The sequence below is a fragment of the Euprymna scolopes genome, chromosome 2, assembly GCF_053919585.1.
Source record: "Euprymna scolopes isolate OS-2025 chromosome 2, ASM5391958v1, whole genome shotgun sequence".
Lineage (NCBI taxonomy): Eukaryota > Metazoa > Mollusca > Cephalopoda > Sepiida > Sepiolidae > Euprymna > Euprymna scolopes.
Window position 1 is genome coordinate 146,248,953 of NC_136483.1, and position 10,728 is coordinate 146,259,680.

The 10,728-nt window shown below is 32.6% G+C and overlaps 1 protein-coding gene across 13 annotated transcripts in view; it reads left to right on the forward strand.

Annotated features, from left to right (window-relative positions):
* LOC145297068 (protein FAM110B-like) overlaps window positions 1–10,728 on the forward strand; it is a 202,555-nt gene that overhangs the window by 179,504 nt on the left and 12,323 nt on the right. The window lies entirely within an intron of this gene.

Below are 10,728 nucleotides of genomic sequence, written 5' to 3' on the forward strand. Positions count from 1 at the left end.
AATAATTTTATCACTTATGAAGGCTAAAAGCCACTTAAAAATAATGATTAACAAGATGGATGAATTGTCAGTTGTGAATGATGAAGAATATTATGAAAGGATTGAAAATGATGAAACAAAATTTGATTATTTATGGTGACTATTAGACTTGAAGATGGCCATGTTGTGATCTACAGAGAAACAGACGAAAGTGAAAAGAAACTATTTGATATTCCGCAGATGTAGGAAGAAAAGAAAAGTTCTTTGTAGTTGTGTAGGAAAAGGAGTTATTGCTGTGACTGTTTTACAAAAAGAGATCGAGGATTGGAGCTCAGTCGAGCACCTTGAAATAATGATAAAATATTTACTGCTTCCCATTCCTGCAACTAGATTCCAAAACGTCAATTTCTGAGGTTTCGATTTTTATACTGTTACAAAAATGTTTTCTTTTTATGCACTACTGGACTATTTACTTCCTCTGATGAAAAAGTGTAAAGTTTCAAAACTCCATAGAATAAAGAAATAACCTCGAAGTTGATGTTAGTAATGTCGAATACCAGGTTGTTGAATTGACGTATGAACAAAAACAAATGAATGAACGTCTTGTTGATTTTATAAACCTTCATATATCTATTTATTTTTCAAAATCATTCACATATATAGATGAATAAATATGGACTTACTGTTAAATATAACCAGGATTGTGTGTATATATATATATATATATATATATATATATATATATATATATAAATTTTTTTCCTTTTTTGTAAAGATACGAAAATAAGTAGATATATAAATCTTTAAAAAATACTTTACAAAGGATGCGACAGAAGTAAAGTGTTCCCGCTTGTTTTCTTTTCTTCATAAAGGAAATGTTTCTTTTTCCTTAATGTTTCATTGCTAAAGTGTTTTTTATTTAATAAGCCGGAAGAAAGGCTGTTCTTGTGAAAATTTTCAAACAACATATTGTTTGAATTTGTCAAAATGGTCTTGGAGCAATTGTAACTAACTATGAAATACACTTTTTGTTGCTATCAACCCATTTCTTGAAGTCTTGGTTTTTGTTAAAACAGTATGTGTGTATATATATATATATATATATATATATATATATATATATATATATATATATATATATATAAAGGATAACGTATGTGTTATTTTCTGTGTCGCGCTTACATCCGGGTCATTTAATTATGTACTTCCATTTCTTGTAATAAATTTTACCAAGAATTCTTCATAAGTTTCAGCTGATGGCATTCAAGTCATTTAATTTTTTTATAAATAATTTTACTAAGAATTCTTCATAATTTTGGTTTCAGTTTCGATCAGAGCTGATGGCACTTAAGTCATCTATTTTTTTTTATAAATAATATTACCAAGAATTCCTCAAAAGTTTTGGTTTCAGCTTTGATTATAGCTAATGGCTAGGTGTATCAGAATTTTTTGGGAATTTTTGACACCCCTAACACGAAATTGCAAATAAAATATGAAAAACTCATAATTTCTCTTTTAAAAGTGGGTTGTTTATTTTCTTTATGGTTTATACTTCCAAAATAAACTATTAAAGTTGAATAAAAAGTAATAGAAATATTATTTTTTATTTTTTTAAAAAACAGTAATGAAATCAATTAATTTTTACGAGATAAGTATTGTTCAATTTTTAAACTTTAAAAATCTATCAAAATTTTTCTATTGATTTAATTTTTACGATATTTTCAGGCTCGATGTGAAATTTTATGCTCTTTCCAATAAACCGAATATAATATTTTAGACAAACGTTTTTAAATTCACGCCCCTCCCCTATTTTGAAATGTCTATTAAAAAGTAAATAATTAATTTACGCACCAAAGTTTTATATATCACAAATTGAAGATAAAAGATGAATAAAAAATATATTCAAATTTAAAACAAAAAAAGAATAGTGTTTTTTAGAAATTTACCTGTAAAGTCAGAAGTTTAAAACCTTTTTTTAAAAAAACTATGCTGTTTTTTGGGGTTTTTTTTAATGAAACCTTGGTCCTTGCTCCTTTAATTGAAAAAAATTAGGGTTTAGATTACATTTTTCGAGTAGTTATAAGCTTGGAAAGACAGGGGGTCGAATTATTCAATATATTTCACGCATTCGTAAGGTTAGTTTCTGACACACCTAGCTAATGATCTATTTTTTTAAAATAATTTTATCAAGAATTCTTCCTAAGTCTTTGTTTCGGTTTGGATTTTAGCTTAGTAATCTATTATTTCACTTGTTTGTTTTTACATAAGCAGTAATGTCTTGCTACACAGTCATGAGCATGTTTCGGCTAGCTAGTTTTTTAGTAACTAAAGACCTCTTCAGACGATACAGCTTATACGAAAGCAAAGTTTGCAATGAAAATATCAGGTCCTCTACGTCACCGGAAGTTAATATCAGGAGGTTCTGGTAAATGTTGTTAAAAAAGGATTTGGTTGTATATAAACAAGATTAAAAGAAGTGTAGATTAGGTTGGTGTTGAGATATAGGAATAAAGTAGAAAGGACCGAGATGGAGATAGTGAAAAACTGGAAGGAAACGGTGTATGTATGCATGTGCGATGTCCGCCTCAAATCCTAAACATACTAGTGCACATAGGGTCGATTAGTAGGGGAGTGCAAATTTAACAACCTTTTTGGAATATCTATATGAAAAAGTGTTCAGATTTAACCAGAATCATTCCTCATTCCATTATAAAATGCTTTTAATATGACCTGAATTTGCCGCGGTGAAAAAATATACAGCTTGCGTTCCCTCCTGCCCATTTCCCGCTCCATCACTATTAACCCCACATAGATCTGTAAAGAAATAGGGAAGAAAAGGTATATATATATATAAAAATTAATAAAGACTAGCAAGGTTTCTTCTTTGATAAAAGGGTTGGAGAGAACAGAAAAGATCACTCCCACTAGATTGCGAAATTGATTTTGTACTTGGTCAAGGCAAGAAAGAATGCTCTGAAAGGCATCACATTATCTGACTCGTATATAGGTTGAGGATTGCATCAAGAGTTGGGTATTTTCTGGAGTTGTAGACTGATCCAAGCATTTTCTAGCAACCTTAGTAGCAAATTGGATGAATGTGATCATGTGCGAAGTTTCATTAACTTTGTCTTTTTATTGACTAACTTTTCTTATCGATTAGTTTTGTCTACTGTTATCGATTAGTTTCATTTCAAGTTGTGACTAAGAATGAAAGTGTGAAACGATAGCAAGTGGACAAAGCCAGTTGGTATATTCATCAAAAAGTTAGTACATTAATAAAAGTAGGTGCATTAAAAAAATGTAGTACATTAATAAAAAAGTTGGTACATTAAAAAAATGTAGTACATTAATAAAAAAAAGTTGGTACATTAAAAAAATGTAGTACATTAATAAAAGTTGGTACATTAATAAAAGTTGGTACATAATTAAAGTTAATTCATTAATAAAAGTTGGTATATTAGTAAAAGTTAATACATTAATAAAAGGCATTCATCTATGGATATGGCTTTTTCGAAAATCTTGTGTGAAATAACTGTATCTTTAAATTTCGATTAATATTAGATTTGAGAGATTTGATAAAAGACACTAAATCTTCATTTTGTTAATATCTTCAAATCTTTTTGTGAGAAAGATCATCTCTACTGAGACTTGAATTAAACACTCGACGCGCCTTCTTTACCCAATGGAATTCTCATAACAGCAGAGTGCAATGGCCCCCAAATTGGCAGCTGCCATATTTTGCAACACGCATTCTCTAACCGCCATTGTTCAGCAAAGCAACCAGTGGAATTGATTAATAATAGAAATTCTTCGCCGGCGTTCTCTTTCTACACGCATTTTAAATGTGAAGTCCATTTGTTGCCCTAAAGAACTCGTTTCTGTTTTTAAATAAATGTCAAGAGTCTTCTCCAATAGTCTGGTTCTATAGCATCCCCCACCCCACCCAACCGCCAGATTTTTTAGAGTCTTCATTTTCTTTTGAATATTTCTTCATTTCTTTTTTCTCATTCTCTTTTGTCTCTTCATTTCTTTCTTTCGTTTTTCTGTCCTTTTCTTTCTTTATTCATTCTTTTATTTTATTCTCCACACTTCTTCTCTCTTTCCTCCCTTGGCACTTTCCCATATCCTCTCTCTTATTCATTCTCTTTTCTTTCCTTTTCCTCATTCTTTTTTCCCCCTTCCTTTCTCTTTTCCTCCTTCCTTTTTTTTTCCTCCTTCCTTTTTTTTTCCTCCTTCCTTTTTTTTCCTCCTTCCCTTTTTTTTCCTCCTTCCTCTCTCTTTTCTCTTTCTCTTCCTTCTTTTCTCTTTCTCTTCCTTCTTTTCTCTTTCTCTTCCTTCTTTTCTCTTCTCTTCCTTCTTTTCTGGTCCTGGATATGACCTAAAACTATATCCAATGGTGAGGCCCCCCCTTGCGGGCCTTGGAGAGTGTGGAGCCACCCTTTAATTGCCATTGCTCCCAGGTCCACTCTGACCCGGAGTGGTAGTACCTGTTAGGGTCCCAACTATGGGTTAAATAGAATCTGACTTAAAAAAAAAAAAATACTCCATTAAAAATCGTTCCTCAAAATAACTAGATTCGGCATTAAATAACCTGAAAAAGGTTGATATGCCGTAAAACAACCAACCAACCAATCCTTCTTTTCTCTTTCTCTTCCTTCTTTTCTCTTTCTCTTCCTTCTTCCCTTTTTCCCTTCTGTCTGTCTTTCTCCTCCTTTTCTATTTTCATCCCGTTTTCTTTGCATCCTTCCTGTTTTTCATCCTCTTCTCTTTTTCTCCTTTTCTCCTTCTTTCTTTCATTTCTTCTCACTTTCCCTCATCCTTTCTCTTCTTCATTCTCTTTTTCTGTCATTTTCCTCCTTCTCTCTTTTCCTCTTTCATTTCTGTTTTCCTCCTTCATCTCACTTTCTCCTCCCTTTCTCTTTTCATCCTCTGCTCTTTACCCTTCTTCTCTATTTCCCTTCCTTTCCCCCTTTTATTCCCACTCTGTTTTCGTTCCCTTCATGCATAACTTGCCCCTCTTTTTATCTTCCTCTCCCTTCCCACACTTTTTTGTATCTTGATTTTTCTAAATTTTTTTTTTTTTTTCTCATTCTAGTTCTTATCTTGGGGGAACTAATCGATAGCCAAAGTTTTTGAGTCATGAAAGAAAAGAATTCAAGGGGTTGGAGAGGGGGAGTATCTCTGGAGCTGCGTTCACACCTTGCATAAGGGTGGGGTGGGGATGGGGTTACTTTCTCCCATCCACCCAAAGTTATTGGCAACCAGACACAGGGATGCTGATGAGAAAGAGGGGGAAAGGAGATGGTGGTCTTCATTTTTCTGACTCATATAACAGACTCTCACCCTCACCCCATTTTTACCTCAACCTAACCTGACCTCACCTCTGTCTCTGTGGGCCGGTGGCACCAAGACATATTAGGCTCACTTAATAGAATCAGGTGGGCAGAAAATTAGGAATAATGTCCGGGGAAACACTGCATGACACACAGACAGAGAGAAATACATTTTGATCTTTTGTTTTTATCCATAATTGAGTTAATATGGCTTTTTGGGTTTGTATTACTGTACACATAGATTCGAAAAAGTTGTCAAAAAAAACAAATATATAACAAATAAATGTTATCAAAGGCAAGATAAGTTACTTTTCTACCAAACTGGATATATTTTTCGTGTTTTTATTCAATGTAACATGTTTATTCAGCTCGAAAAACATAGTGTTTACCGATGTATTCGAAAATTCAAGATGGCGTCTGATTCTCTCTTAAACACGGTAAGTTTGGGATAAGGTGTTATAAATAAAAAAACTATACAAGATACTATTAAAAACGCCGAATATATGTCAACCTATGTCACGGTAACATATATTGAGCGAGTTTTTAACAGTATTTTATCCGGTTTTGTATTTATAACACCTTATCCTAAACTTACCGTGTTAAAGAGAGAATCAGACGCCATCTTGAATTTTCGAATACATCGGTAAGTACTGTATGTTTTTCGAGCTAAATAAACATGTTACATTGAATAAAAACACAAAAAATATATCCAGTTTGGTAGAAAAGTAACTTATCTTGCCTTTGATAACATTTATTTGTTATATATTTGTTTTTTGACAACTTTTTCGAATCTATGTGTACGGTAATACAAGCCCGGCTTTTTCAATATTTTTATTCATTTTCATAACTAATTTGCATTTAATCAATGGAAAAAAAAAATGAAACTATCCTTACTTTCTTTAAGAATCTTCATCCAAACAATTATGGCATACAGTCTTTTTTTTTATATACTTTTATATCAAGTTAGGCTTTTATATTTCTGTGTACAAGGGTCGTTACAAAAGTAAAGCCTCCTATTTTTTTAACACAAAAAGTTGAAGAGCTACGAAGACGTGAGTAGTACCATTAAAACGAGCGACATTTTGTTATCCAGAATTTATTTTTTTACATAAGCAGCACTATTCTCAATGTATTTTTGCCAAGAATTCAATGACACCTTTGCTACTTATGCACGTCTTTGGCAGGGGTTGTTTTCTTAGTCACACACTGTCAATATCTGCAATAGGGAGATGAAATTTTCAAGTCATGAATGCATAAGTTCAGTCATAACAATGCAATTTGCAATCCCATTTGATCCATGCGAACAGAGTAAAAAAAAAATAGAACGCATCATATATATGATTCACTCTTAAATCAATGAACAGACCATTATGTTATGTTACACATAAGGGTTGGTAATGTAGGCTATATTCAGTTTAATTTACTTTTATGCAAAGGGGATAAAGAAGGAGTGGAAGGATCATTGTTAAAAATCACATCTGATTTTTGTGAAATTTTAACAATGGGTATTAAATATCAGTTGATAAATATTCCCCAATTGTTCAGTTTTTTTTTAGTAATTTAAAGGGTTGTTAGAATATGTTTAAATTTTAAGGCTCAAGTTTAAGGGGTATTAAGAAATTGAAATTCAAGAAATCTAACTTAATTAATGTCTGCTGACTATGGATTGAATTTAATGCGAATCTGAAATATTTGAATTTTTAAATGGAGGTTGTGCCCATACTATGCACCTCTAAAATCCCTTTAAAATGCTCCCGACAAATTGAAATTTGAAGAATATTCATAAATTAATATTTAATACCTATTATTAAAATTTCACAAATAGTCGGAGATATCTAAATTTTAATGAAGGGCTTCCATTAACTTTGTATTCCTTTTGCATAAAACTAAATTAAACTAAATATAGTACACATTGCACACACTTGTTCAAAAATTCATAATTTATTTATAATTGCAGAACTGAACATTTAAAGACTTTATTTTTATTTTTTTTTTTTTTTACTTATAAATTCTGTTTGGCTGTCGGTATCTAGGTTAGTAGTGATGAGACGGTTAATTAGTTAAGGAGTGAATTCTTTTCATACAAATATATAAACATATACACATACATAACATAGAGATATACTAGCTTTCCTGGCTCGGTGTTGCCCAAGAGTTTCTTTTTACTTTTGTTTCTGTTTTGCTCTTTATTTAACTATGTCTTTATTACTACTACTACTGCTACTACTACTACTACTACAGTATCGTTTTATCTATTGATAATTATAATAGAAGAGGAGACAAACATAAAAAATATATGTAGATATGCTGATACATACCTACTTACCTAACTACTATTGCTGAGACGATTAATCGGAAATCAACAAAATCGGAACTTTTCAAAATATAGGAATCGGGAAAATGTGTGCCTATTTTACGAGACCAAAAACGATTCTTTTATTTTATTTATTTATTTTTTTAAACAAAATTTTTTATTATTGATACTAATGACGAATATTTATTCATTTTAAACTATCAGTTAAAACTAAAATCTGTAGATCAAACCCACCTCCAATACATATTTGCATTTGTGGAATATATGCATATATTACATAGGTGTTTAAGGTAATTTGAAAATTAAAGAAAACCTCTATAGCTGTGTGTGTGTGTGTGTGTGTGTGTGTATATATATATATATGTGCGTGTGTGTGTATATATATATATATGTGCGTGTGTGTGTATATATATGTGTGTGTGTGTGTGTATGTATATAAAGGGCGAATGAACTCTTTTCTGGGTCAACGGCCAACTAGCACCGTGTATATTTGTGTGTGTGTGTATTGGGGTAGAGAGGGCTCCTGTAAGCCGTGGTGAAGGCAACCTTTCTAGGAGAAGCAAATCTCTGATTTAAAAAACCATAAAGCGGAAGACCTGTACCCGCATTAAGCTGGTCTGCAGTTTAATTTGTTGCTGGCTATCTTGCTCTTGCTTGTTGCTGGATCTCAACATTTTGAACTGAGAGAGAGACTTAGCTGTCGTATAAAGCTAAGACTCTAACATCATATTCGTATAGATACTCCCTCAGACATTTGGGCTCATGGATTTTAAATGTCTGAGGGAGTGGCACTCGTCTGACAAGACGTTGCAATCATCATATATATATATATATATATATATATATATATAAAATCAAAATTGGTAATTGTATTTGTAATTAGAAAAATATTAGAAATGTCTTGTCGTTACTAGCTGCCTACAGCTAAACAGAATTTATAAATAAATTTTTTTTAAATCCTGAAATTTTCACTACTGCAATTATAGATAAAATAAAATTATTTTAAAAAATAAATTCTTCTAATATGACTTTTTCAAATGTTTTATTTATTTTTTTAATTTATTTTGATTTATTTGCAAATATGTTTAAAAAAATTTTTTGTATTATTAACCAATTAGAAAACGGAAGGAATGAATTGACTGTTGATGCTTTTTTTTTTTTTTTTTTTAAGAATTATGGGGAAGTGGTTGAAAAATTAGAAGTTTTCTGAGAAGGGGGTGGCTAACTCACTGAAATTAATCTGATTTTCATTTTTTTTCTCTTCCTTATCACACTCCGTTGGCCATAAAACGCTAAGCCTAAAATATTGCATCATATGAAGGTGTGACTTCCCTGGTTTTACAGAAAAAAGAAAAAAAATATTTTTTTCTTTCATTTTTTTTTAAATGAAATAAATTACAAATTATAATTAAAAAATTAAAACCTTTTAAAATCTTTTTACAATTTCAATTCCTGGAAAACGCTATTTCATTCAATATGAAATAGCGAAACTACATGGAAACTTTACTGGTATTTTTTTTTTTTAGATCAATCTGTATAATTTACTGTTTATTTCATTTGAAATAAATCTCTGTAAGCCTCTAACGAAAAAAAATTATTTCTTCTATAAAAATAATAATTATCAACTAAATATTTTTTTTAAATAAATAAAACTCATGTTTATTTAAAATTATAAAGGTTTAATTTTTGTTTTTGTCCCTCCCCCCCCCCTCCCGACAAAAGGAGGGTGGACTTGTAAATTCACCCTTGTCCGTTCATCCATCTGCATTTTTCTCAATAACTACGCCTTGGAATTTTCAAAATTTTGCACAAACATTAAACATGATATGAGTAAAAAAAGTAACAGAACGGATTTTCCAGGAAAACTCCGGTTACCCCCCCCCCTCCCTCTAGGGGTGCCTTTCCGGTTAAAATGGCTAAAATTGACACTTTTGTGCTTATTAAAAAAAGTTGATACCTTGGATTTTTATAAAACTTTCTGAAAAGTTGTAACTAACTGATTTTTTATTACATTTTCACCCCAAACAAGGCACACTGTGGTGTAGGGGGCTACTATCAGGGGCACTATGCTGGGATTTGGGCAGCAAGATGTCGGTTCACATTAGACTTGAACTTCTGCATGTCAGTACAGTTGGGGAAGCAGGGACCTGGAATGGAATTCCAGAGTCTAGCGGTTCTGGGGAAGAAACTACTGGAGTAGAAAGATCTTTTACATCTAGGGATCTCTACTGTGTGGGGGTGGGATTTAGATGCCTGTCGGGTTTGTCGAGGGTGTCTACGTCGTGGGGGCACAAGTGTCTGCAGTTCGTCAGAGCATTCACCATTAAAATACTTGTAGAACAGGCAGAGGGATGCAACGTTTCGTCGATGGGACAGAGGCTGAAGCTTAGATGCCAGTTCAGGGCCTATCAGATTGGTGACTCTCTTTTGAACCTTGTCTAGGAGTGAGAGACTAGCAGCAGATGCACCAGCCCAAATGTGACAGCAGTACTCCATACATGGGCGAATGGTGGCCTTATAGAGGTACAGGGTACTTTCAGGTGTCAGTAGTTTTCTAGCACGGTAGAGAGAGCCTACCTTCCTCGCAGCAGCCCTGGCAATGTTTTCAATATAATTGTTCCAACTCCTGTTTCCAGTGAACGTTAGGCCAAGCAGTTTGAAAGATGTACTCTCAGACAGGAGTCACTGGCCATTGTTATTGGTGGCAGAGAAGGTTTCTTGTAATTATTGAAGGAAACCAGTTTAGTCTTGGCAACATTGAATGTGACCATCCTATTTGTCCCCATTCCACTACAGATTGGAGGTCATCCTCTAGTGTTTTTGCCATTTCTTTAGTTATGTGTTCATTTGTTTTCCTGTCATGGCTGTTATAGAGTGTGGTGTCATCAGCATATATACCCATCTCAGAGGCAGTTTTGTCGGGGAGGTCATTACTTTGCGATAACTTTTGGGTGTGCCTCAGGGGCTCTTTTAGGGCTAATAAAAACACTCTATTTTTGGGACTATTTTGCGATATTTGTCCAAAGTTTTCTGTGTATATCTATTTAGCAGTTTTGCACGGTGCTGAATTCAAATTTAAATATGTTAAGGCCTTGGGGACTT